At 36.7% G+C, this 26,989-nt stretch overlaps 1 protein-coding gene and 1 long non-coding RNA gene across 3 annotated transcripts in view; one reads left to right on the top strand and one right to left on the bottom strand.

Annotated features, from left to right (window-relative positions):
- The window catches only part of Ctnna3 (catenin alpha 3), a 1,180,588-nt gene that overhangs the window by 793,848 nt on the left and 359,751 nt on the right, over window positions 1-26,989 (top strand). The window lies entirely within an intron of this gene.
- On the bottom strand, window positions 14,765-25,804 carry LOC150054198 (uncharacterized). Of its 2 annotated transcripts, none has more exons than XR_016537840.1 (3): window positions 25,366-25,804; window positions 20,161-20,363; window positions 14,765-15,016 (listed from the first exon to the last, which is right to left on the bottom strand). It is a non-coding gene; the product is annotated as an uncharacterized LOC150054198 (long non-coding RNA). The 2 variants fall into 2 exon arrangements; XR_016537841.1 differs by lacking the exon at window positions 14,765-15,016 and adding an exon at window positions 25,121-25,284 and having other exon boundaries at window positions 20,314-20,363.

The following is a 26,989-nucleotide window of genomic DNA, read 5'->3' as shown; positions in this document are numbered from 1 at the left end:
GAATATGTAGACTCCAAGCTCTAGTACACACACACACACACTCACACACACACACACACACACGAATGTGTGTGATTTTTTAAAATATGTTCTTTGGAGAACAAATCTGATTCCACACAGAACTAAAGGTTTAAAGTACTCTTGAAGAGTCCACCTCAAGCCACATTGGTGTTTTGGGTTGTTCCTATCTTTCCTGTCTATAGCAGAGGTGTGTGTGCCATTTTAGAAAAGTAGCAAGTTAGAGTTACTTTTCATAACTTCATAGATGTGTGTAAAATCAAAGAAAGGTGAGTGACTCAGAGACAGCAGATAACTTCTCTGTCCTTACTCTTCCTTCATTGCCTTGCCCTTAAGAGGAAAGGAAATGCTATTTTGTTTTTAGATGTCTACTCACCTTATTGAATCAAGTCATTGCATTGTTTTATTGCTGAAATGACTTTTACACCACCCACATCCGATATTGCTCATACTATCTTACTGAGGCATTTCTGGATATCGTATCAGGCATGGGTGATTTGTAGACATAAACAATTGTCAGTATAGATAATAGCTGACTGCACAAGGCTGATATATGTGCAGTTTCAAAGCCATTGTGTTTAATATCCGGAAGTTCATTTTCCTGAGCTCAACAGGATGCTAACACTTCCCATCAAAGTTCATGTTCTGAGAATAATGATACCTTATTATAATTTTTGAATAAACATATCCTGCTTTATTAATTAAAATTGTTCTGTGCACAAAACATATTATTACTGGGTTTTCTTCCAGCTAATGAGTCAGGATACTGAGATGATTACCAAGAGATTTAATTATTTAAATAGAAATAGCAAAATATATTTGTTGCATATTGTGTTGAGTTCTATTCCACATGAGAATATTTTAGATAAAGGCTGTCAAAGGATAGGATGCTGTTCTTTTAATCTTAATAATCATCTCTCATTAACCTTAAACATTCTTTGTTCACAGAATAAAAATAGGGCATGGTTAAAGAAGACAAATAACAAAGAGTGGTAGAACTAAGACAACATTGTGCTGGTTATGTTGCATTTTTCCTTTCATGTCCTTCCTCTCTGTTCCCTCCCACAGTGTGAAGAAGATATCTCTGAGCCATGGCTCCTTCCTGGTTGGGTCAGGCATTAACCCAGCAAGGAGACTAGAGATCAAGAGGAAGGAGAAGGTTGAACTTGTATTCTCTAGCTTTTTCTTAACAGCTAACAGTTTACTAAGGATATGGTTCCTGACCATCACTTGCAATAACTATCATGTCTTGCTGGCTTTCAGTCATCATTCCCTCCAGTTCCTGCTGGATAGAGAGATAAGAAGCCAAAGCTTTTTAGATGTGTAAACTGAAGCAAAGCTCTTACCCTACTTAGACTGCATTTTTCTCAATCATGCAAACAAAAGTCGTTAAGTCACATTTTGGCCATGCTGTTGGATCAATCTGTCATCAGAGCTACTTTAAGAGGTTGAGAGACCATAGTTAGACACAAGCTTTCAGGCAAACAAGTACTCAGGGCTCTACCTCTAATTAGCAAAAGTGTCATACTGGAGGCTTGACTCAAATGGTAGTGAACCAGCTAAGCAAGAACAAACAAGATGAGAGAGCAAGAAGTCCTGAGTTGAAGCACTGAATAGAAAAACCCCACCTCCCATATTCTAAGCTCTAAAAATCTTTTGCCCTGTTTACTGCTCAAGATATAGAAATAATCATCCCATGATATGTCATGATTAAATATTTAGTGATTCTCGGGGATAGAGGGTCAGAAATTGGTCATCCTACTGAAATTTATGTTAGAACTTATTTAATATCCAGAAACATAGTGGATTGAATTTCCACCCAGAAATCATCTCCTCTGGATGTTCCTCCAAAGATAAACACACATTATTTGTTCTTTTGAAAGAGCTCAACCTACAATCTAGTGGGTCTCTATTTTAAGTGAAGCACTCACAGCTATAGTTTCATTTATATACCACTTTGGAGTTGAAAGATTATTTTTATTCCCCCTCTCCTTGGAAAATATTTTTAAAAGCATTTTCCTACCATATACTGTTTCCTTCCCTTTCTTTCTTCCTCCCTCCCTTCCTCCCTCCCTCCCTTCCTTCCATCTTTCTTTCCTTCCTTTTTTTTCTTCTTTCTTTTCTCTCTGAGTACCTTGTTTCAAGGTAAAGGAAAACTCCAAGTTGAAGAAAAGTCATGGCATGCTGAACACTGTAGGTGTGAGGAAGGAAATGGGAGCATTTCTATATTTTAGTGTGTTTGTTCCAATGGATGCTGCTTCAACTGTGTTAGTTATAACATTTCCAGGACTCAGCTTGTTTGATCAGCAGAGTAAAAGAACAGTTTATTGTTGAACTGCTGCTGTGTTCGGCATCCTGAGCTAAATAAACCATAAACTGAGATGGATAGAAGCCAGCTCAGAGTTGAGGAAGGAAAACCAAACAAGAACAATATGGGCATCTCAGTGGAAGGATAGGAAGATGCATTTATAGAGTGCAACCCTTTTCTGGTAAGGGACATGGTGTTTTGGTAGAATACTAGGCCTCTCTGTTTCTAGAGAAGTTGTAATACGTGGAAATACTGTGTCCTCCCACATGACACCCTTCCTGCTTCCTCTGTCAGTTCATCTGGAACTTTCCATTCTCATGTAGTCTGTGCCTCTCAATGATCAATGACTCGCCTTATATAGTATAGAAATTTTTGTGTTAACATAATGTGTGGTACTGCACGCATTAACCTCAGGCTTGAGAAAAATCACCTAGGCATTCCTTGTTCCTCTCCCCACCCTCTCGGCATTTCATATTCAGAAGCTCGTTGTACAGCAGACATCAGTGATGCAGCGTTCGTTTAAAATCATTTGATAATAACCACCTTACTTCAGATCTCAATTTGAAAAAGAAATTTTTCTTGGTTTCTCTCCTGAGCCATTATCTAGAGTCTCGGGTAGCTTATAATGGGACTGCATCTTCCTTGAACATTTCAGGAGCACGAGAAGATTCTCTGTGGAGAAGATTCTCATTTTATTCTGTAGAGTGTGTTCTATTCTCTCTTCTCTTATCAGATGAAACTTATTCAAAAACATTTTCTGTGGCTATGAAATATGAAGAGGAAACAATTTGTGGAAATTGTTTTTTAGATTTGATTTGAAATTGTTTAAATATTTCAATTATAATGATTTAAATTATGTAAGCTAAGCTTCATTTTAATCTGGACACACATGAATCACCAGAATATTTGATTTAGAACAAGCTTTTTTAGTTTACATTTGCAGCAGTTTTCTGCTCAATAACACAGTCTCGGCAGTAGTGAGAATCTACAGTGTCTCTTCCCATTGCCATTTCCATATAATCTACCAAATCCTGGAGATTTGCTTGTATGTCTTTAATTTCATCATTATCATCTTCTTCATTTTTAAAGACAGGTCATGACATAGAGCGGCTGGAATTGTCAATACTCCTGCTTCTCTCTCTGGAGAGCTAGGAGTATACACACGTACCATCATACTCAGCTATCCAGTTATGTTTTTGCTTGGGACTTCAGAATCATCTCTTTGGGATACTGAAATGGTGTTTTTGTGGCTTTGCTCTTCTTTCCTGCAGACTGTACACCCATGCCGCTAGTTCTCCATATTGCAGCCAAAACAAGTGTCTGCTTTGTGTTTGGTTTTTATTTTGAACAGCTGTGATTACATTCTCTACTACTAAAAGTAAAAACGAAATAAAAGTCAGTGGTTCTTCTTGTCTATAAAACAATGTCCACCAATTTCACAGAATTTTCACTCTGACTTAACTGATGTCTGTTTCAATTCTTATTTATAAGTATTTCAATACTTATTCATTTGATTCCTTTCCCTTTCTTTCAAATTCCAGCTAGCATGCCAAATGTATACAAAATTATACACACACACACACACACACACACACACACACACACAAAGGAGTATGACTTAGTCTTGGGACGCAGAAAAGTTTCTTGGGATAAGGTTGTTGTTCAAATAGAATGAACTGCAGTAACCTCAGGCAAGACTCCATGCTAGCTGTAACAGGCTACCTGCTAGGCTTCAATCTGTTGTAGACAATTCCTGTGTCTTTGCATCAGGTTTTTCCTCACTTCATTTGATATCTGATTAACCTCTGTTTAATTATCTTTTCCATTTTTATTTTTATGGAGTATTCATAGTTGAAGATCCAGCCAGACTATACTGTTTCCTGATAATGTTAATGACCTCCTTTTTGTTTTTTTTTATCCTTATGCCCTGGAAGAATAAACTTATTCATCTTTCAGTTCTCATATCCTCTTATATGGATTAGTTATCCTTTGGCATCTAACTCACCGTTATACACATATTTGATTTATTTCTTGCAGTTATTTTATTGTATCCTTTATATTCCCAGAACATTAATTGGTGTTTAGAACAGTAGGAACTCGGTGTTTCTTTTTTTTCATGTATTTTTATTGTAATTAATAGAAGGGTTACATGATATTTGCCAGATAGAGGGTGCATTAATTCACATACATTGATACCCTTTCACATGTCTTGGTCCCCATTTCTCTCCCCTCCCACCCCACTCCTCATCTTGTTTTCCCCCTTCCCTATCCAATTTCAAATAACCAAATACAAATATATCCAATGTATCAGATAACAAAGTGAGATACTGCAACAATATGAGATAACCAAGGGACAGCAAAAGAGATGAGAACATAGTACCTTAAGGACAACAAGTGGTACCTTCCAGAAAACTGGGAGGGTAATTATTTTTGTAGATGTTGTCAATTTCAGTAGCTCTAGATAATATTTATGGGTTGTCTCTTTTAATGTCATTTATACATATATATATGTATATATACATTTAAAATTTCCATCATATGGAGGTTAAAATTTCCAACTGTTGTCTAATCATTCTGTGGTTTGAAATTTAGAATGCATTTTCCCAGAGGGAAAATGATTTGCTTCAAGATAAAACAAGTCAAGACATGTGAAAGGGTATCAATGTATGTGAATTAATGTACTTCCTATCTGGCAAATATCATGTAACCCTTCTATTAATTACAATTAAAAAATGAAAAAAAAAGATAGAAACAAGTCTGAGTTGCCCAATGGAAACAGGCATGGTACCAATATTCTGATGCGATATTTTCTTTTCATAGATATCCTTTGGCTAGATGAGCTGAGCAACTCTTTTCTTGAGAGCAACTCATTTCTCTCATCTGAAAAAAGGGGCAAATGCTTCCCTGGGAACTTTATTGGAAGAATTCCCTATGTCGACATACAAATTTTGTATAAGTATATACAAATTTTGTATAAGTATAGTATAAGCAAATTATTACACAATATCTTACTTTCCTGCCCCTCCTTGTATTCCTGTATGCTTGAAGGTAGAGATATTTTCAACAGCAAGCATTGTTAGATTATGATTTTTTTATAGCCAAGTTAGTAGGAATTTGGTGTTTTTTTTTTAATTTCAGTGTCCTGCAAGATAAGAAAGGAATGACCCCAATATGCTGTGACTAACATTCACTCAAACACTTAATGACCCACTTAAGAATTATTGAGCTAGCACTTCCTATGTGACATATAGCAGTTAAATCCCAAGTGAAAGGGTGTGGTGGAAAAGGTGTCTGCCCATCTGATTTGCAGAAAGACTTGGAGAAGCTACAGAAAAGAGGATTGGCATTGGCATGTAAAAGGTCTAAGGAATGGGAGGTAGAGAGTAACTATGGAGACTGATGGCCTGCTGTGCTCCGAGATGATGTGGAAGACTTTTTTTTCAGGTCTGGCTATTGTGCACGTGCTGCTTCTGGTCCCTAACTGAAGGGACTTGTGTGAAGTATGCCACACACACAGCAATAAGTACCATGCTCACCATTTAACTCTGAGTCCAGGAAATGCCTGAGAGCTCACAGAGCTTGAACATAGCAGACAACTTTTGGCAAAGTTTCTCTCTCATTATATGTGTGGGGAAAACACATCAATTTTTCCGCTAAAAGAGGATCTGAAACAACTGGCAACATGATTATATCATTAAATCTTTACAAATTCTTTTCTTTTGTAATGCAACCCTTTTTCTTTCTTCATCATTTTAAGTGAATTTCACCACAACAGCATATTTTCGGCACAGGAAACCAAATTAGGAGTTGAGTAGGCCTGTATTCATAGGGAAAAATAAATAAATCTTCTGTAGGAAGAATTGCTTTTAATTCTTCTGTAATTTGCAAAATAAAAGAGGTGTGTGGTTATTTAATTTGATTTGTTCCTCTCTATTTGTAAAACCATGCTGTAGTCTAGACAGCTATGTGGCCTAGTGTATTTATGGCTTATATGGAGGCAGGGGTTGTTTATTAATGATAGAGATTCAGAAGAAAAGATTAGTAGTTGTTCTATAGTGTAGAAGTCAACATAATTTTGAACTTTGTCAGAAAAGTCTGGCAACCTCCTCATCACATAGGGAGGCTGAATGCTCTGTTACTTGCTCAGTTCCATGAAAGTGACAGTTCTGCATCTTCCAGAAAGTAATAGTAAGTGATACACTATGTGAGTAAGGCTTTTTCTACATATTTTTCCAAGAAAGAATAATTTTGGGGTGTGGAAAGTAGTACAAATCTTCATTTGTTTGAGTTATGCAATGTTGAAGCTAGACTGAAGCCTAACTTGGTATGACAGATGGGTATATGGAACAAGTAGAAAACTTTATACTTCTTTGAAGAACAAATCTTTCTTGTAAATGAAAATACATTTTTGATAGCATAATGATAGTTACTACAATATTTTATAATCCAACTTAAAGAGACACCTTAAACTATGCTATATTAAGCTGTACAACAGCATCAGCATCTGAATATTTTGTGTATTTTAGCCAGGCCTTTTAAAATACCTTTTATACATCAACTTAAAGAATGCTCCACAAATGGATAGAGTGAAGTTTGGTAAAATTTGAAAGCTATCCTTCAAAATTGTATTCTAACGTTTGCATTATAGACTCCCAGAAGACTAGAGGAGACAGAAGTACTTAGCACCTACTAACAGAGTGTACACATATGCAGCTGGTAAAGTAACCCTGAATTTAGAGTGTAGCTGGGCTAGCTTGGGAAAAAAAGTCCTGTGACTTTTCTGCAATCACCAAACAAAAGGTTGGAAGTGGAGCTTGATAACATTGGTAGGATGCTAGCCTTGGGCAAAAAATATTAAGGGACAACACCTTGGCCCTGTGTTCAAGCCTTTGTACCAGCACACACACACACACACACACACACACACACACACACACACACACACACACACACACACACACACACACACACACACACTATCTAGATAGCTGTATGTGAACTTTAGCCATTTGTTTAACCTATCTGTTTTCTCTTTAAGTAAGAACAATGTCTGTATTTATATGATTGAGCGGATTTGCTCTTGGCATTCACACCTGGAGAAGGGAACAAGAAGAAAGCAAAATTGGGCTGAAGAAAAAGCTGTTGGCCTAAACTGCTCTGGGGATTATAACACTGTGTGAGGAAGTTTACCTCATAAGAAGCAATCTGCCCTAGGAAAGTGGATAAATATTCTTATCTCCTATACAATTGTACCTAACTATAGCATTACTGTTTTCAGCCTGAGCCTTATGACTGAAGTTTTTAGTGCAACATTTTAGATTCCTATAAATGGCCTCCTCTTTATGGTCTGGATGGAAGGATGATCATTCTGCAGTGTGGAATGTTTAGCAACATCTATTTACCAAATGCCCTTTGTAAGTCTCCACCCTTGGCTTGTTACAATAGAAAATCCAACTATTATAAAACTGGGAGGAAGTAAAATAGCCCATATTTTGAGAACAGGGGAGCAAGAAAATAGTATAGAGCAAGATGGAAGAAAAAGGTAAGATTTTTCATGACCTCACAGAGGTATCAAATTTCACCCCTTCTTTATGAACCAGAGAAAGCCAGCAGAGGATCTTTAAGGGAAAAAAAAGAGCCAGTTTTTGTCAAAACTGTTGCTTCAGAGTAGAGAAAGGGCTGAAAAAGAACCAAGAAGGAAACAAATAATAGACCAGTTGAACAGAGAATATTTGAACAGGCTACATATACAAAGATGGAGATCATTTGACAGACATTTGAACTGTACTTAAAGACAAGAAGGAAAAAGGTAACAGAAGAGAATTTCTTTTTTTTCCCATGCATAAATGGATAGGTACCAGTGCTACTTAATGATACATTGAAAATGAAAGAGGGGGAAAAAGATGTGGGAAATGAACGTCCTCTTCATTTCCAGCAAGTTTTGTAAAATTATAGGCTGGAATATCAAGAAAGCTTTTGGATCTACAGCTCAAAAGAGAGACTAAAATAGAATTGTTTCACTGAAATTTGAAGAGGAACCAATTAAAACTGGATGTGAAATTGGAAAAGGCCTTTTTTTTCTCTACCCTTGAAGTGGGTGTATAACTAGTAATTTTCACTATAGCAGGTTAAACTTATTTCCAGACTCTTGTTGTCAGGCATGCCATAAACACTATGATATTGAAACTACAGCACTTATGTATAGTGGTATAACATTCCATACATAGACATCTCCCTCTCTATATGGAAAATATATCTTTTAGAAATAATGATCATTTTATAATAACTATAAGCACATATATCGTATGTGTGAATGTATAACATATATACATATAAATATATTGTGCCTATATAGGTACTAGGAAGATCAGTTCAGTTTGGTCTTTCTTTTCATGTAGAAATTTGTACAATATATGATAGCTAATTATTGTTATACTGTTAAATTTTTCACATAGGTTTCTGCATGCCACCAGTGAATCTTGGAAATGTGTCAAGAGTTCCCAAACCAAATGTATATCTTCAAGCAGTAAATAGTTTTCTTCCCTTTCCACCAAAATAAAACTACAATATTAACCAAATTTTGGCAGGAGTAACAAAGAAACACTGTTAAATCAAAAGCACCATTCGCACAGAAAAGGGGAAGGTTTTGTAAAGCCTTTACATTGGCAGCCTGAGAGACAACTGAGAGCTAACACTTCATGTCTGACTGCTGAAGTTGGAAGGTCAAGGCCAGAAACCTAGTGTTCTAGCCACGTATACGTCAAGCCTCAATGGAATGATGACATTCCCTTATCTACATCCCACATTTCCTTTGTGCCTGCCCTTTTATTTGTACCTTTCAACTCCCTTGCCGTTTTTAGGATCCTTGACAATGTCATTGCCATGGGTTAAGTAAATGTTTAAGGTTTGTACACACACACACACACATATATATAGACATATATAGAATATATATGCATATATAAACTCTATATCTATCTCTCTATATATATCATCTATCTATCTCTGAAATTATAACATAAACTCAAGTATTCCCTAATTGTTTTATGAGAGCTAATCACTATTAATACCCAAATTAATTACCAAAAATAAATGAATCATTATGAAACCCATCTAAAATTGGCAATGCAAGAAATCTTAGAAAAGGTTTTAATTGTAATCAAGTAAGTGGGCTATTTTAAGGCTGACTGTTTCATTAAAAACAAGAAGAGTGATATTATTTCATTTAAAATCAGGAAAGAGCAATTCAATGACTTAGAAAGTCAAGTAAGGAGATAAATATAGGAATTCTAGTTGACAATTCACTTTCATAAGTGGGCAGCCAGAAATGGCTAAGGTTTTTTCCTTCACTGAAACATCACTATTAATTAAACAATAACAAAAAAGCCTTCACTGTTTGTAGAAAACTTCGTTGGAAATAGTAGAAACCAATTCATCTTTCTACGTTTTTAACATGTTTTAACAAAGTTCATCAGAATCTGAACATGGTATATACCAATTTTTGTATCTGTGAAGATGAGGGTATCCAACTGAGCCAAAATAGCTAATAATGGATTAGATAATAGATAGCACCTGGTTTGTCTTTGTGAATGATGCTAGGGGGATTTAATAATGCTTATTTATTCAATGAAGTTTCTTAGTCATTGTCTCTATAGGCACTTGTCTATGGTAGGTCTGTATTTCTGAGGACTTATAGAAAATGTATCTGCTAGAAATGATGATGAAAATTGATCTGACCTATTTGTAATATCTGTATCCTATTTCCCCACAGGCACACACAATGAGCATATTGTTGAATCCAAGTAAGAATAGAGAATGCATGTCCTTTTAAAAGCTTAGCTCTGAATGGAGCAAGTCAAAGAAGCAATTACTTAATAGTAGGTACGAAAGAAATGACTACCAAGGCAAAACACAATACCAAAGTATTGTGTTCATCATTTAAATGTTAATGCTTCTTTTTAAAACAGTTGTTCATACTTCAAGTGTGCAACCTATATAATGATGGCTCTATAATTATATGCATATAAAATGATGAGTACAACTGAGCACGTTAGCATATCCATCTCTTCAACTACCATTTCATTTCTACAAAGAGCATTGGACATCCATTCTCTTTACATTTCTAGTACAAAACTCACTATAATCATCATGATGTTCTTTAAATATCTAGCTCTATCTACCCTATATTATTGAAAATTTTAACCAATGTAATTTCATCTTCTCATTTCCTCACATTTCCCTGATAGCACCCTTTACTTTGTGTCTTTATATTCAAACTTTTTAGATTCCACCTATGAGATCATGCAGTATTTTTCTTTTCCTGTCTCTCTCAGTTCACTTAGCAAAATGTCCCACAACTTTATCCATGTTGTTACAAGTGGCAGGAAAACCTTTAAAACATACACACCACACACACACACACACACACACACACACACACACACACACACAAATTTTGTTTTATCCATTAATCTGTATCCTGTTAATACCTAACTTAGGTTGTTCCTATATTTTGAATTCTATGTCTAACACTGCCATGAGCATACTGGGGCAGATGTATTTTCAAGACAGTGATGTCAACTCATTTGTCTGTATACCAAGAAGTAAGAGTGACTATAGAAGCATTCTATTTGTTTTGTTTTGGGATAACATGTTTGGGATAATGCAGTGATTTCCAAACCATCTGTGAAAAACTCATTCCCTCTAACGGTGTAAAAGTGGTATTTTTTTCTACCACAACTTCATGAACACCTCTCACTTGTTAATAGTTTGATAAACCTGTGACTTGGTATCTTATTATGTTTTTGCTTTGAGTTTTCCTCATGAATATTGGCAGTGAGCATCTGTTCATGAAGTGATTTGCTATTTTCATTTTTTCTTTGTTGATGTAACTATGTCTCGTCAAAAGCTCTGTCCCTTACTAATGTGGTTTATAATTTTTCTTCCTTTTTGTTGTTGAGTTGCAGATGCTCCTTTTATATTTTGGGTAGTAAGTCTTTATCAAATGTATGGTTTAAAAATATTTTCTCCCATTAGGTAGATTGCCTTTCATTTTCATGATGATTTCCTTGCTGTGAAGAAGCATTTTAGTTTGCTATAGTCTCACTTATTTTTGCTGTTGTTGCCTGAGTATTTGCTATCAAGACAAAAAATTCATTGCCAAGGAAAAATCAAGGACTCCATGAAAGCTTCTGGATTAACTTTTGGTACATTTGGTTTTTAAGGCCAACTAGCAAAAGGGAATACTAGCTTTCTCATTCTGTTTCTCATTCTGAGTATTTCTCATTCAGACTAGGTAATCTGGACAAAATGTATCACTGAAGATAACTAAATTAGCTGGACAAAGCACATCTCACAATTTTTTAAAAGCATTGAAGAATTAACAGTACCATGAAGGTGGACTGAAATAAGATCTAGGTGAAATAATAACCCACAGATTGTCCAATCACTCATTCACTTTTGACTTGGGGTAGGAAAACTAGATACAAACCAGAAAACACATAAAATAACTATTAAAAATAAATATATCAATAGTATTGTATAGGACATTCTCACAGGTTAGCTTATGCAATATTTGTCTGAACTCCAAATATAACTGACACTCTTTATTTTTATATATTATGTATGAACTCTCACTTAGGGGCCTGTGTTGTGGCCAACGAGGCACTTGTGAAGATGAGCAGAGATTTTTGACAGTACCTCAGATTTAAAAGGAAGCCACAGTAAAGGATTGACAAAGAGGTGCCACCACATCCCTTTGGGTGGTTTGTTGAACAATGGTATTCAAGAATAAGAGTGTAAGGAAATGAAAGCTGGCTAAACTGGCTGACCATTGTTAACTAACCCGAACACATAAATCATTCTTATAAATACCTGACAGAAACAACTTTAAAGAAGGAACAATTTATTTTAGTTTGAGGAGTATTGGTGTGAGCTCTGCTCTACTACACTGTTGGTGGGAGTATAAACTCGTTCAACCACCGTGGAAAGCAGTATGGTGGTTCCTCAAAAGACTAAACATAGGGCGTCCCTATGACCCAACAATTCCACTCCTTGGAATTTACCCAAATGTCCAAAAATAAGGACACACTAAACCCATTAGCACAATGATGTTCATTGAAACTCTATTTACCATAGTGAAGATATGGAACTAACCCAGTTGCCCCTCAGTAGATGACTGGATCAACAAGATGTGGTATTTATAAACAATGGAATTCTATGCAGCCATCAGAAAGAATGGTATTGCACTATTCATAAGGAAATGGAAAGACTTGGAAAAAGTCATATTAAATGAAGTAAGGCAGACCTAAAGAAACATAGGCTCAATGATTTTCTTCATTTGTAATATTTAGTACATATATAGGATTCTCCCAGCAGAGGATGACAATAGCTCAAAACCTAAGGTTCTATAGGATGAGACTTAATAGATGGATCTCTGGGATATGGAAAAAAGAGCTTTATCTTGTGCAGTGGAAAATGAATACAAAGAATATGTAAGTCACAGAACTATTTTTTCAACCTGAGTATTAATTATGACAAAATTTTATTTTGCCTGCATAGGTCTTGAACTCAAGAAGGTAGAACTCACTAACTTTCTAGCTGGCCTAGTGCATACCTCCAATCTGGTTATAATGATTGTTAAAATTGTATATTCCACTTTGTCTTATTTAACTATAGAAAGGTTTAGAAGAAGAAAATAACATGTCCTGCTGATTCATCTTTAATAAATTTCCTGCATATTTGAGATTACTATCGAAATATGTTTTGTTAAGTCACTGGAGATATGATTAATTGTAGGACAACAGTCTTTATCATTTATGCTTTCTAACTAGAAGATAATGGCCTGTTATATAAATCTTTTCCCAAACTAGCAGAAGTATAATAGCACTCTGTTGATTTATTTGCTCCTAGAGAAATTTAAAATAACAAAAAGTACATAGTGTACATTCTCTCTTTACATGAAATTCAAGAAAGGTCTTGATATGACTTACTAACAATAGTTTGTGTTATTTTCTACAGTGTTCTTCTGATAGCTTTGTATTTTCTAGGCTGTGGACTTTCATTAAAAAGCAAAACACAAAACAATCACCCCGGAGCTATAAATTAAGTGCTTACATCTTTTTTTCCCCTGAGAAACTGATTAATTCACTTATATAGTACAGTCATACAAGTTTAATGGATAGAATATTCACAAGATTCATCATTAATGCTGAACTTAGCATTGGTGGCTCATCCTGTAATCCAAACTACTCAGAGGCTGAGATATGAGAACCATGGCTCAAAGCCCGGCTAGGAATGCAAGACCACGAGAATTTTATCTGTAATTAACCAGCAGAAGGCTAGAAGTCATACTGTGGCTCAAGTGGTAGAAAACTAGCCTTGAGTAAAAAAGCTTATGGACAATGCCTAAGCCCTGAGTTCAAATCCCAGGACTGGCAAAAGCAAAAAGAGTAATTTGAACCTGGCAAATATTGCCAAGGATGGATGGGTGTTTCATTTTTTAAAAAAAGCAATCCGAGTTTACTAAAGTGATTTTCCTGTTTAATTTGGGAAAAACAATGTACTCACTTCTTCACTAAATCTTGAAAAATGGAAAATGGACCAAAATGACATCTTCAGTCGTCACAATTTAAAGTTTTCTGGTAGTAGGCAGCTGTCCTGTCCATCTATCTGAAATAGGATCTTCCTAAGAGTTAGAATGTGTAATATGACACCTTCCACTATAATCTACCTACAGTGGAAAGAGAAGAGACTTTATAGGTTTATAAATAAGCTGCATTGTATTGGGAGTGAAGGATAATTTAGTAGGAGTCTAGCACATTTACTGGAAAACTGCCCATCTGGTATCCATCATAGTTAGCACATTAAAATATTTAATGCCAACGGGGATGTTATAGCTGATGAATCCACAGATTATAAATTTCTGTGTGAAATAAATCCTAAAATTTAAATGCAGAAGTAAATTCTTCTGCATTAACCTATTTCCAAGATGGGTCAGTAAATAATAAAATTATTGGCAGGGCTGATAAATAGATTGTCCATATAACTCATAAGTTGAAAAGGGAAATTGTTGAATATATATTATTCTGAATAAAGATAATTCAGTAATTTTAATGGAGCTGCCTATTTAATCATCAATTAAATTACAAAAAACTACCTTCCTATTATGAATGGAATGTTGCTTCTACTCCTATCTGCCTATACCATAACAAAGAACTTGAAAGATAAAGAGATCTGATAGGAAAAATTTGAACTCGCTTTAATGGAGCTTTATTACCACACAGCCCCCTCAATTACCTTCTTTTCATTTTAGATCGTTTTAGAAATGTATTCTCTCCCTCCCTCCCTCCCTCCCTCCCTCCCTCCCTCCCTCTCTCTCTCCCTCTCTCTCTCTCTCTCTCTCTCTCTCTCTCTCTCTCTCTCTCTCTCTCTCTCTCTCTCTCTCTCTCTCTCTCCCCCCTCACTTTATATCACAAATGCCTTGAATACCATTCATTTTGGCAAATTAGGCAATCCCTGCTAAGAGCTTTCAGTTTGAGACTCATCCAGAATTTCTCATTTTTCTGCATAGGGTAGCAGAATATATTTGGCAAATCTCGTTCAGTCCGTGCATAAATTGCCCAGTCCTCTTTTGTCTCCGTATCTGCTGAGTACAAGATTCCTCATCCAGGTTTGTGAAGTGTGATTTTTCTATAAAGCAGAAAGTATATCAAAGTGAACTTCATATATGACAAATAGCTTGAGTCTCAGATGATATTTTTTTATCCATGCAAGCCACGTACTCATTTTGTTTTTGGTGCCATTATTAACAAACACAAGCATTTAATTTTGTTTCTACAAATAATTTATAATTAAGAATCTTAGATGTATGTCCTACCACTCAAAATACGTCATACATGCCAGTCAGAGCCAATGGCTTCAACGTGGTATTTTCACCTTAGGCTTTTAAAGCAGCAGGAACTCAATACCTCTGGGTGGTGGTATTTCCAATGACAGTTCTTGCCTTTCTAGTGCTCACTAATAAGAGGTAGGCTTCCTAAGACACAGCGAAAGCTTACCAATCTGTTTCTTCAATCTGATTCTTTTTTATATTTATTTTAATAAGTAACTGTACAAGTGGTTTTTCAATTCCAGGAGTCAGATTTTGAGTACAATGCATACTGGTCAACGTCAACCCTTCCATCTTACTCTCTCAAACACTTCCCAGCCCCATTCCCATCCCGACTGTTCAAGTCAGATCATTCTGTTTTTACCTAATTAGATTGGCTACAATGACTGTATTTGCTCACCCCTCCTGCCTCCTTTCCTCTGCCCCTTCCTTATATGCGCTGCACCCTAGAACTTGTTTCAGCTTCTTATTTTGTTGGTCAATCCATCTCTAAACTATGACAGTAAAAACATATTCATTAACATCAGCCAGGAACTCCTTCAGGTAGTTGACCTAAGTGATTCCATTCCTTAGATTAGTGCTGCTAAATATTTAATGTGCTAAGAACAACGGAAATATGAAGCCTCATATTTCGCTAAGTCCGACCTGGGGGCCTGAGGTTCCATGCGTCTTAGGAGCTCTCAGGTAAAATGGATGCTGTTAGTCAGGAGGTGACATTTGGAGAAACAACTGCTGTAAGGTGACATTGTAATAAGAGCCATGGTGATGGCATCTTAACACGTGCCATCTCCTTTGACTCAAAGTGCTGTAGGGCAGGCTAGATTGTGTCGATTGAATGTGCAAGCAGAAGTGGGGAAACATTTAAAAACACCATAATGAAAATCAGAGGGACCTAGTACATTAGTTACTGCTAACAAACAAACAAGCAAAAGATCTTTGATTTTCTCAGATAAGCTGAATTTAGGATGGAATTGATTGACAGTGAGGCCAGAGTTGTGACAGCCCACTGTGATCTTTTCATTTAATCCTCAGCACCCTGCACTCAGCGGTTTCCCTCACGTTTCCAGTGGATAGTCTAGACAACACCATGTGCAAGTGACCTTTAGGTAATTATTTAAATGAGGTGTCAATGGAGTCTCTAATGACTGATTCAGGAATGATCCTGCATCTGCTCTAGAAGCCTTTGGGCTGAACTGTCAGGAAAGCAGGCACTGCGGGTTATGCTACTTGTAATACTGCTATGTTCCCCCGTTTCCCCCAAAAAAAGAAAAGGAAAAGAAAAAAGCCCAGGTTGCTGGCTCAAGTTCAAACTCTCTAAATCCACTCACTACACCAGCAGTAAACACAGCAGATTTATTAGTAGCTGTGGGAACATCTTCCTCCAGAACAACTCTGCTTATGTCCATTTTAATGACACAAATTACATGTATGACTTTAGCACCACCTTCTCTACGGCCACTCCTGGGGTATCAGAAGAGAGGGTTTGGCTCAATGACAAAAAAGATATTTCTTTGATCGCTGAACAGAATATTCATAGTCTTTTATACAAATCAATTAAATAGGGAGGCAAAAGGGAACAACATATCAAGGGTAATTAGTATGGGCTTGGTGGTGTACAGCTTGGAGAATTATTGTACCCCATTTTTATGTTCTCTGAGCCTATTGACAACCATTTTGCTGAAGTAAATTTCTGTGTTGAGGGACCTGGTCCTGTGGCTCAAATTCAACCTGGCTAGCACTCTACCTCTGGAGCTCCTGACCTCCATCCTGACGCTTTGATGGTTCATTAGAAATAAACCATCAAAGAGAGCTGGCCTGGTTGCCTTTGAATCACAATCCTCCAAGAATCCTGAGTAGCCAGAATTACAGGCATGAACCCCTGGTAGTACCTTGACAAATTGTCATAATATAATAAAAGAGACGTTATTTGTTAAGGGCTATGGCAAAGGAACTAGGTTGGAGTCACTGATGGTCACCTTGAGTTTATCTCATACAAACATAGATATCCTACAGCATATCACAATTTTAATCAAGGCCTTTCCCAAGTGAATAACGAGATGTGGAGTGTGTTTTCCATCTGCTCGGTACATGACAATATAGAACCATGAATGTAGGTGGCCTCTGTCCTATGGCACAAGATGCTGGTTCTGTCCCATTCACAGAGCTGGTCACTCCTTTTTAAGGATTTCAGTAAATCAGTGTTTCCCAGAGGCTGGCAGCTATATTCTGTCATGTGCTGCAAACTTGATTTGTAAAACCATTTGTCAAACTCACGAAACCACTCAAGTTATTTACAAAGTATAAACCATTTCTGTGAAAGAAAGAAAAAATGTACTATACATGGCTAAATGAGCAACCCACGGCTTTAGATTTTTTTGCAAGTCTTTTTTGTTTGTTTCAGTGAAAACTGTGCCTGACATAAAATTATTTGCTTCTAATTTAACCTTAGGCGTGTGCGTGCTGTTCTGTAATAGTCTCACAAGAGCAAACTTCTTTACACTTTGTGAATGTCACTTTAAAATCTTTACAAGTAAGGTTCTGTTTTGTATACGCAGAGGAGAGAAAGAGAGAGACAGGCACAGAGACAAAACAGAGATAGAAACGTAGAGAACTTTATATATTTCAGAGCAATGTTCAGAAAGAATAAATGCCTATTAATTACACTTACATTCAAGTACAAATGATAAAGTTATTTGTATTTATTTTTCTCATTGTAATACTTTCTCATTTTTATCATATGATCTGACCAAAAGTGCTCAATCGAAGGCCTAGAATGTGTACAATTGCCAAGCTAATGACTCTCTATTTATTTCTATCTTTATCTGATTATCTCCTGCATTTTATCTTTATTGGCCCTATCTTATTTTCTCGCTAACCATTAGATCTAAGTATTACTCCCTCTTCATCCTCTCTTCTTCTATTTCTTCTGTTCCTCCTATTCCTCCTATTCCCTCCTCCTACCTTCCCTTTCCTTTTCCATCTGTTGATAGATAGATTTGCTCTTGACCAAAGAAAATAAACTTATTTGTCCTAAATTACCTGTCTAAAATCTGTGTATCTCCACTCAGATCTGCCTCAATATCAATACGTCTATAAATGAACCAAACCTCTCTTCTATGATAATTAGAATCATCACTGGTTGAGACATTGAAGTCAGAAATTAAAGACTTTTCTTGCTTCCCACTTATATGTCCTACCTCACATTTCACTCATTGAGAATTTTCCCTCAGACCTTGGTCCAACTGCATCTGTAGCTTCAACTGACTATAGATAAATAAAACATCTTTCTTCCTCATCCCCCATCTCAGAGACTGAAAATTAGACTAGAAAATTGAAGAAAGCTATAGTGTCTGTTATTTCAAGACCCTCCGTCATCATGGAAATTATACTTGGCCTGCATTATGGAGAGCATCCAGCTCTTCCTAATGCATTACACCAAATGACATTAGTTCTTCAAATGGGCCCTGCCAGCTGCTAAAAGCCATTGTAAGTTTGTCATCTATATTTCCCCAGAGACAATTTTCTCCTGTTCATAAATTTGTGCCCGACTCCTCAACCTAATTTACATCATGGAACTCCCAGGAAACAGTAATACTTTATTTCTGGGTTCTATACATAGACCTGTGATTTCAAATCTGTAATTAAAATCTGAACCTTTACTAACTTCTACTGAGTATGGTATGGCTCAAGATGCCTAACACTAAATAAGTTAAAATGTTAAAAAGTATATTTCTTTGCCTTATTGCACTGACTAGGAATTCTAGTACTATGTTAAAGAGAAGTGGCGAGAGTGGGCATCCTTGTCTCATTCCTGATTTTAGAGGGAATGGCTTTAGCTTTTTGCCATTAAGTATAATACTAGCTGTGGGTTTGTCATACACAGTCTTGAACTGAATCCTTTAGGATGCAGGCCATTGCTTCTTCACTGTGTAATGATTACAGTAATAGTGCCTCCCTGGGCTCCTTTGTACACATCAGTGCATATGCTTCAGCAGTAAAACTCTTCAGGTTCTGGAGATAGAAATATTCAGAACCCATACCATCCTCTGTTGTGACTAACCAGGGCCCTACTCTAATTGCATCACTTATAACCGTTATGGCTATAATTACTTGATAGGGAAATAGGGTTCCCTTTCCTTTCACTTCCAAAATGGCAGAGAAATTTTTCTTCACACTCTGATTCTGATATAGCACCTTAAGATGGTGTACTTTATATTTTCAGTAAATAATGTACTATGATAGGACCAGTAACACATAACACAATCAGCTAATTTTATGGTACGTTTTACATTCCTAATTTGGTGGATTAAATGGAAAAGGATGCAAAGGTTGAGTTGCCTGAATGATAAATGTAGCCTTTTAATTTGAGAATACTACTTCATTTGCAGGAAATGTTGATTTATAATTTCTTTCATATATGTGTCTTTTTGTCATGTTTGCTTCTATTGGCAGTGTCTTGCTTTCTTAATTTTACTAGTCCATTGTATATTATCTCAGGACATTCTAAGTAGATTCCACAGCTTTCTTTTGCTCTAAATGTCTGGTAAAGTTGCTCTAGTATTTCTAAATGGGTTTTCCAGCTTGAGTTCTCTCTTATTTGCCTGTTTTGACTTCTGGTTGACAAAGCTCACATAATTAAAGTCTGTAAAAGTAACCAAATGGCCAGACTCTGAGCCGACATGGTGATGAAGGAAATGGCCAGGTACGAGCATTTGCTTTCCTCTGGCTCTCATCTCTCAAGGGCTGAACATCATGAGATGTCTACACTTTGATCCAGGTCATGGGCATAGATTCTGAAATTTTAATTAATCCTTGCAATAGTTTCCTTTATAGACCTGATTAACACTTTAACTGTCATATATAATTTAGAATGCATCCCGTTTGTGTTTTTTTTCCAATTCAGTGTTTAGTTATGAATTTTTAAATGAAGACATAATATCCTCACCTTAAGAGCATCTGGAGTTGCTCATAGGGATGGATTTGGTCACCTGATAAACAGAACTGATAGACTTGCTGTGGGTCTGTCAGGTAGGAAGCAGCTTTGGTGGGATCGTGGCCATGTAGGAGAATTCTACTGGAGTCTCTGTCCACACACAGGAAGTAGCATATGGATCATCTCTTCTTAGAAACAGTGGTGATGCAGTTCAGCTGGACATACCAAGAAGTCAATGACATATATAGTTAAGGAAGGGGCAGAGTTTTAGGAGAGTAGATAATTAAAAGATCTGACCTAGATTCCATAAGGCTGCCCTGAGGAAATGGTTGAGTACAAAGACTACCAAGTGAGGAGGAGTGAAAGGAAATTATGCAAGGCACAGATACTTCAAGACTTTATATGAAGTTACATCAGTTACTTTTCTGGTAATACCAAAGGGAAATGAGGGGCTTATAAAAGTAATATTTCTTGGCAGAGAATGAATAGGAGAAGAGCTGAAGCTCTGACTTTGTGCAGAATGGTCGCCGAGAGGGGGAGGTTGTGATGGGCACAGAGAAATCAGAGTGCAAGGTGAGTTGGAAGGAGAGAGAAACAGAATAAGAGAACAGGGACAATGTTATAGAGAGGAGTGTAGTGGGCGAGGGAGAGGATGACTGAGATCAGGTCTAATTCATCTCAGGCTCTCTGGGCATAGCTTCTTCACACGTCCTTACCTCTTGAGAAAAAGTGCTTATGGAATCGCTATTAAATATTCTTATTATTTCTTAAGGATTTTTCTTTCTTAAAACTGATAAAGTATTTTCTGAGTTTTTCCTGGGTTTTCTTTTTCCTCCTCCCTTCTCTCTTCCCCTTCCCTGATACTGGGGTTTGAACTTAGGGCTTTGAGCTACACATACAGATAGGGTTTTGTGTTTTGTGCTTAGACTAGGCTCAACTACCACTCTCATGCTGAACACTCAGGATGAGAGTGTTGTATCACACAGAGAATTTTTTGTCATTGTGGAGGTGAGGGCTGCCTAACTTTTTGTCTGAGCTGGGCTCAAACTGTAATCCTCTAAGCCACTACACCTCCATGTTTTAGATTTTCTACCTTAATATATGGCAGCTGAATAAAGCATGTTTCTTGACTGTTAAGAAGGTAACATTTCCCATGCATTTAACCTAACTTCTCTTCATGCTAGAAACAAATTCCATGTCTATGAAGAAAATATTTAATGCTTCATGTTTCAAATAGGTTCTTTCCTTTTTAGAACTTTGCCACCCCGGGTCTTCATGCATGCTAGGCAGGCACTTTAACCACTAGGCCAAACTTCCGGCCCGCAAAGTCAGTTTTAATTCTGCTTTTTTTTAATCTAAATAATTGGCAAGATGGTAGAAATCTCTTCCATTCCAAATCCCAAATTCATTACATTATCTCTGAATTACAGATGATAAGGAATCTACAAGACTTATATTGTTCATGTCATTTTCATCATTGGGAATTAATTTCCACTGCCTTAATTATAATACAAATTATTTTCCAAAATCAATTTCTATTTCCTCAGGGATGTTTCCTACTATTAATGTTTCTATGAATAGTTTCCCTTAAACTGATAGCTTTCTATTTGTAATCAAAATGAATGTTGAAGATAACAAAATTGTACATTCTCTGATTATGTTTACATGGACTGCTTTTAAATCATTTTTACCTTTTTTTAAAAAAATTAATGATGTCCAAGCCAGGCACGGTGGCTCCTGCCTGTAATCCTAGCTACACAGGAGGCTGAGATCTGAGGATCCTATTTCAAAGCCAGTCTGGACACTAAAACCAGGAGACTCATATCTCCAATTAACCACTAGAAAAGCAGAAGTGGCACTGTGTCTCCAGAGGTAGGGCAGTAGCCTTGAGCTGAATAGCTCAGGGACAGGGTCCAGGCCCAGAGTTCAAGTCTAAAACAAAACAATAATGTCCATAGATAGGTCTAATACCTGTGCTAGATATTAGTTAGTGTATTTCATCTAATTTAGTTCTCCTAATCACTTTGTAACATGTTTATGGCCCTTGCAAGTTAGAAAATTAAGTTAGAGAACAGACTGTTTATCTAAATCCATACAAAACTAGTCAGTAATGGAGGTAGGTTGAAATGTGCAAAGGGTGATATTGATCAATATGCATTGCACACATAAATTGAGAGGCTAGACTGGCACTCCTTCATAAAACTCCTTATGGGTAGTTTTAAAAATTAAAATGTGGTATCTGACTCAAAATTCTGTTTTGTCTACAAACTACTTATTGACAGTGTTTTGTTAAATTATGCCACAATTCATTTGACATTTCTTTTCCTCATTCATTTTCTTCTTTGGTTTCATAGGTTGTTCAATGTTAACTTCTGGTATGGTTTGCAGAAAATAGTTGTTTTTTGGTATATAGAATGAGTGACTTGTATAGACTATCTGAATTGTACTTTCCTGTTTCTTCTAGGTTCCTCAGAGCTGAAACAGTGTTGGTTGGATTTCTCTCATTTTCTCTGATAGTATGTATTAGGGAATATAAAAAATGTATGCTCATGTATGCATTCAAAGAATATCTCCCCCCCATAAATAACCTTTGTCTTCTTCCTGTTATATAATAATCCTAACCATCCAGGGTAACATTTTATTTTCTTATATGTATATTAAAAGGAAAGGTGAGCCTGATGAGATGCTTCCTTGTGAGTGATGTTTTCATTCAGGGGCCATCTTTTTTATGGCAAAGGAAAGGGTTATGAGTCGTGAGGTCAGATTCCATTTCATTAACTGCTTGTAAACCCTGAACCTAGAACAAGTCATGGTTCTTAACCATCATCTCCAGTGTGGTTTCAAAATTGTTCTGGCAATCTGACATAACATTATGATGGTAAAGATTTGTGGTGAGAAATAATGCATGCCTAACATTAAGCTCTATCAAATCACAGTGTGAGACTAAACAACATACTCACTTTATCTCCTTGACTTTAGCTCTTTCTGTAATTTGGAGCGGATGACTCAATCTCCTAGTTCTCTCTCCATGTTACTTCTATACCCTGGGTCCTCATTCTGATAGGATTATCTTCAGTACACAGAGATAAAATTCTCACAGATCTCTGACTTAGAAACATGTCTGGCATGGAGCAACCTGCACACCCTTGTTATTCCATTTTCAACTATATAATAGAAGTAAAATAGAAAACATTGTAAAGGAATTCACTGTCACACAGGAGGGAGGAATAGAGAGATAGGAGTTATCTCTGAAAAGAATTAAATATTTAGAACATTTTTCAAAATGTCTTATCTAGTGCTGCTATTTTCAGGAATCAAAGTCATCATCTTGCTATCAAGACAGTTAAGATAAAATATTACAATAGAATATATGTTCATTTTGTCCTTGGAAGAATACAAGGTTGCTTTTATGAAGAATACCCTGGTTGTAGCAGATCTGAGTAGGGTCTAAATTGCACAGGATTTTCAGAGCCTTTCTTTAAGAAAAACAGTGCAGAGAGTACAAAAATTTTTTAAAGTAATTTGTCACTTATAAATTTGGACAGGGCCAGGAGTTTGGCCCAGTGGTGGAGTGCTTGCCTAGCATGCACGAAGACCTGGGTTCAATTACTCCATACCACATACATAGGGAAAAAAAGTTTGGACAAATAACAAATACACAAAATAACAAATGTAGCTTTTATATAAAATACATATTGAACACAACCCATGAAACTCATTTCTTCCCTCCCTCCCTTCCTCCTTTTCTTTCCTTTTCCCATTCTCTTTCTTTTTTCCTTTTCTCTTTCCCTTTGCTTTTTCCCTTTCACACTTGATCATTGTATATAACTCCACACAATGTTAAATTTGAAAACACCTAAAATTAAGAATAAAAAAAATCAGGAAAGGTAGAGGGAGGCCTAATTATTTCTGTGTGTGAGAAAAAATCTCTCCAGTAAGGAGAATGGCTTGGAGACATAGCTACTGGAAATAGAAAACTATTAAGAGTACTAAAACAGTCCAATTGTCTCAGTGATATATCCTATCCTTAGCATTCATGAGAACCTGGGTTTGATTCCCAGCACTGCTAAAACTGGCAGAAAAGACTTCAGTTAAGATGTAATAAAAGCTTGGTTTTTAGGAGACTGTGACATGTAAACTGGCCAACCAGGTAATCGTCCTTGTCCAGTGGTTCTAATATATATCACTTCAGCCACAATGTATAAAGCACAAACATGGCACTGAAGTAAGATCATGCTCTTTTAAACGCTTTTGTAATATTTTGAGAATGTACATTTTCCATTCTTTGGCTTATGTAGCTCGAATGCTTGAAGAATGACATGAGAAAGAGGGTAAGTACATCTTTTGAAATGTGTCTGCTTTTAGATTGAAGCAAAATATCAGGCAAGTCAAAGAGGATAAAGCTATCTCAGCAGGCAGTGATGAATCAGAATGATGGGATCGGTGGCACACCTGAAAACACTCTCACACAATATACCCTGTGCATATTCATGACTTCATTCTCCACTGAGGGCCCGCTGCCACCAGTTCAAAAGTAAGCCTCCCTGCGAAGCCGTTGCTTCCATACAATCACAGGTGTGCACCTGTGGCTGGAGTGGTGAACAGCAGAGACCAGTGCTCTGGCAGCATCCACAGAGATACATAGTAAGTTAACAGGTTAACACAACTCTAAAATGCAAATAAAAAATATATCCCTGTAACTATTTCTAAAGTTGGTATCTTTTTATTTTTAAAAAATGAAGATATGTCTTGGTCCCCAGACACATGAAAGGGTATCAATGTACGGGAATTAATGAACCATCTATCTGGCAAATATCATGTAACCCTTCTATTAATTACAACAAAAATATATGAAAAAACATGAAAAAATGAAGATGTTTCTCTTCCATAAAAAAGAAAGAGAATATCCATATCCCATTTTAAGCTCTTCTTCTACCCCAATAATCCTTAAGCCATTAAAGTAAGGTACAACCTTCAGTGACCAGTAGAGAAGCTTCTTTTTCCTTGTTACCATGGCACTGAGGCATCTCCATCCAGCCTTCATCATTCTGTTGCACCAAGGACTCCAGGTTTCCAAATCCAACAACACTTTTTTTTTTAAGTCCTCATTATTCTTGATTTCCCTTAGTACTTGGCCTTTGGGAAAGATATTCATTGTCTTGTAACCCTTGGATACCTTAGTTTTCTGCCTCCTTCCCTGATGATTCCTTCTCCTACCTTTATCTCCTGCAATTGACCTTTTCCTCACCGCTGTATTCTTTCCAAAGGTCTGTTCTGTCCTTTTTGTTATTCATTGTCTTCTTTGGTTCTCTTCCAAATCGATTATGGGCTCTTCTTTGCTGAACATCCTCCTGCAGGTGGGGGTCATGCTCTGTCTTGTTGTTCTGCCTTGCTCAGATCGTCTCTTCCTAGAAAAAGAAAAATCATCCCCTTCCTTATAACTTCTACTTAAGGTTCAGATTTCAGCCCTTTGTGACAGCCCCCTCCATTCCCATGTGACATCACTCTTATTGCACATGGCAGTGGACCCCGGTATAGGCTCAGACTATTTACAGCATCATCAGCTGAAAACATACGAAAAGTGTCATTTCTGAGGTAGCATAGGCATTTGTAACTTAACTAGCACTTGGCATATTCTGACACAGACTGAAGTCAGAATCAGTAGTAGGTCGCTTGGGTTTGGACTCATTTCCCTAGTATATTATGGGTTGTTTTAGGACAGGAACCATGATGTCATCTTTTTTCATTGTAATGTCACAATGAACACATGCACAGTAAAGTAACCGCGTTTATTAAAATGGCTCCCAGCTGTAACACTTTTATATCAAGCAGTGTAACTTTCAAGGAAATAGCATGGCTGATACTTAATAGGCTCACTCTCTACAGCACACATTGATTTTTAAACTCTCTGACCAGCTCCACTTCTAACAATACTGTAATCATTCTCAATATATTCACTGACAAATTTATCATCTTTCCTTGAAGAATAATTTATTCAGCTACCACTCATATTCACTGCATATTCAGTGCAGATAATTTGAAAATTTGTAAGAAAAAGTATGAAATTCTGCCACCTGAAAAGAAGTACAGATTGTCACTTTTTTTCCCATCTTTCGTTTCTAGTATGGTCTCATGCATTTTCCATGGAAAGTGCCATGGAAAGTAGCACAATGTTCTGTAATATACTATCCAATAGTTGCCTCACTGGCAATTATTTCCATGTCCTGAAATACTGTTTCCCACATCTTTGCTAATGGCTTCATCACATTTCTAGTAATCATCTTTGCTCTATCCACATCTTCTTATAAATTTAATTTTATTGTAAGGTGATGCACAGAGGGATTACAGTTACATTTGTAAGGTAATGAGTACATTTATTGTAGAACAGTGTTCCTCATTTTCTCCTGCTTTCTGCCACCCCCCACTACTTCCTTCCCCCCATTACATCTTCTTTTAACTAGTGGAGAGTTCTATGAAGCCCTTTTCATTACCTCTACATCACAGCTCAGGCACTTGTGTGTTTTTATAACCTCTTATAGGAGCCTCCTAGACTTGCTTGGAAATTTAATTCTTCTGAAGTGTAGCTCTGAGAAATTGTCCAAAAGCCCACATGACCCTCTAGTGACCTTCCAAATCAGGCTGCTGTGCTGAGCAGGACGCGTGTGCCTGCTGCTGCCCTCTGTGTACCCGGATATGGATGACACACATCCACAATAAATGAACAATATTTATTAAGATGACCTACTATTTTTTTTGCCAGTCCTGGGCTTGAGCTCAGGGCGTGAGCACTGTCCTTGGACTTTCTCAAGGCTAGAGCTCTACCGCTTGAGCCTCAGCACCA

This window comes from Megascapheus bottae, chromosome 15 (genome assembly GCF_031878675.1).
Source record: "Megascapheus bottae isolate mThoBot1 chromosome 15, mThoBot2.hap1, whole genome shotgun sequence".
In the NCBI taxonomy this organism is placed as follows: Eukaryota; Metazoa; Chordata; class Mammalia; order Rodentia; family Geomyidae; genus Megascapheus; species Megascapheus bottae.
This window is presented reverse-complemented; position numbering and strand designations above follow the sequence as displayed.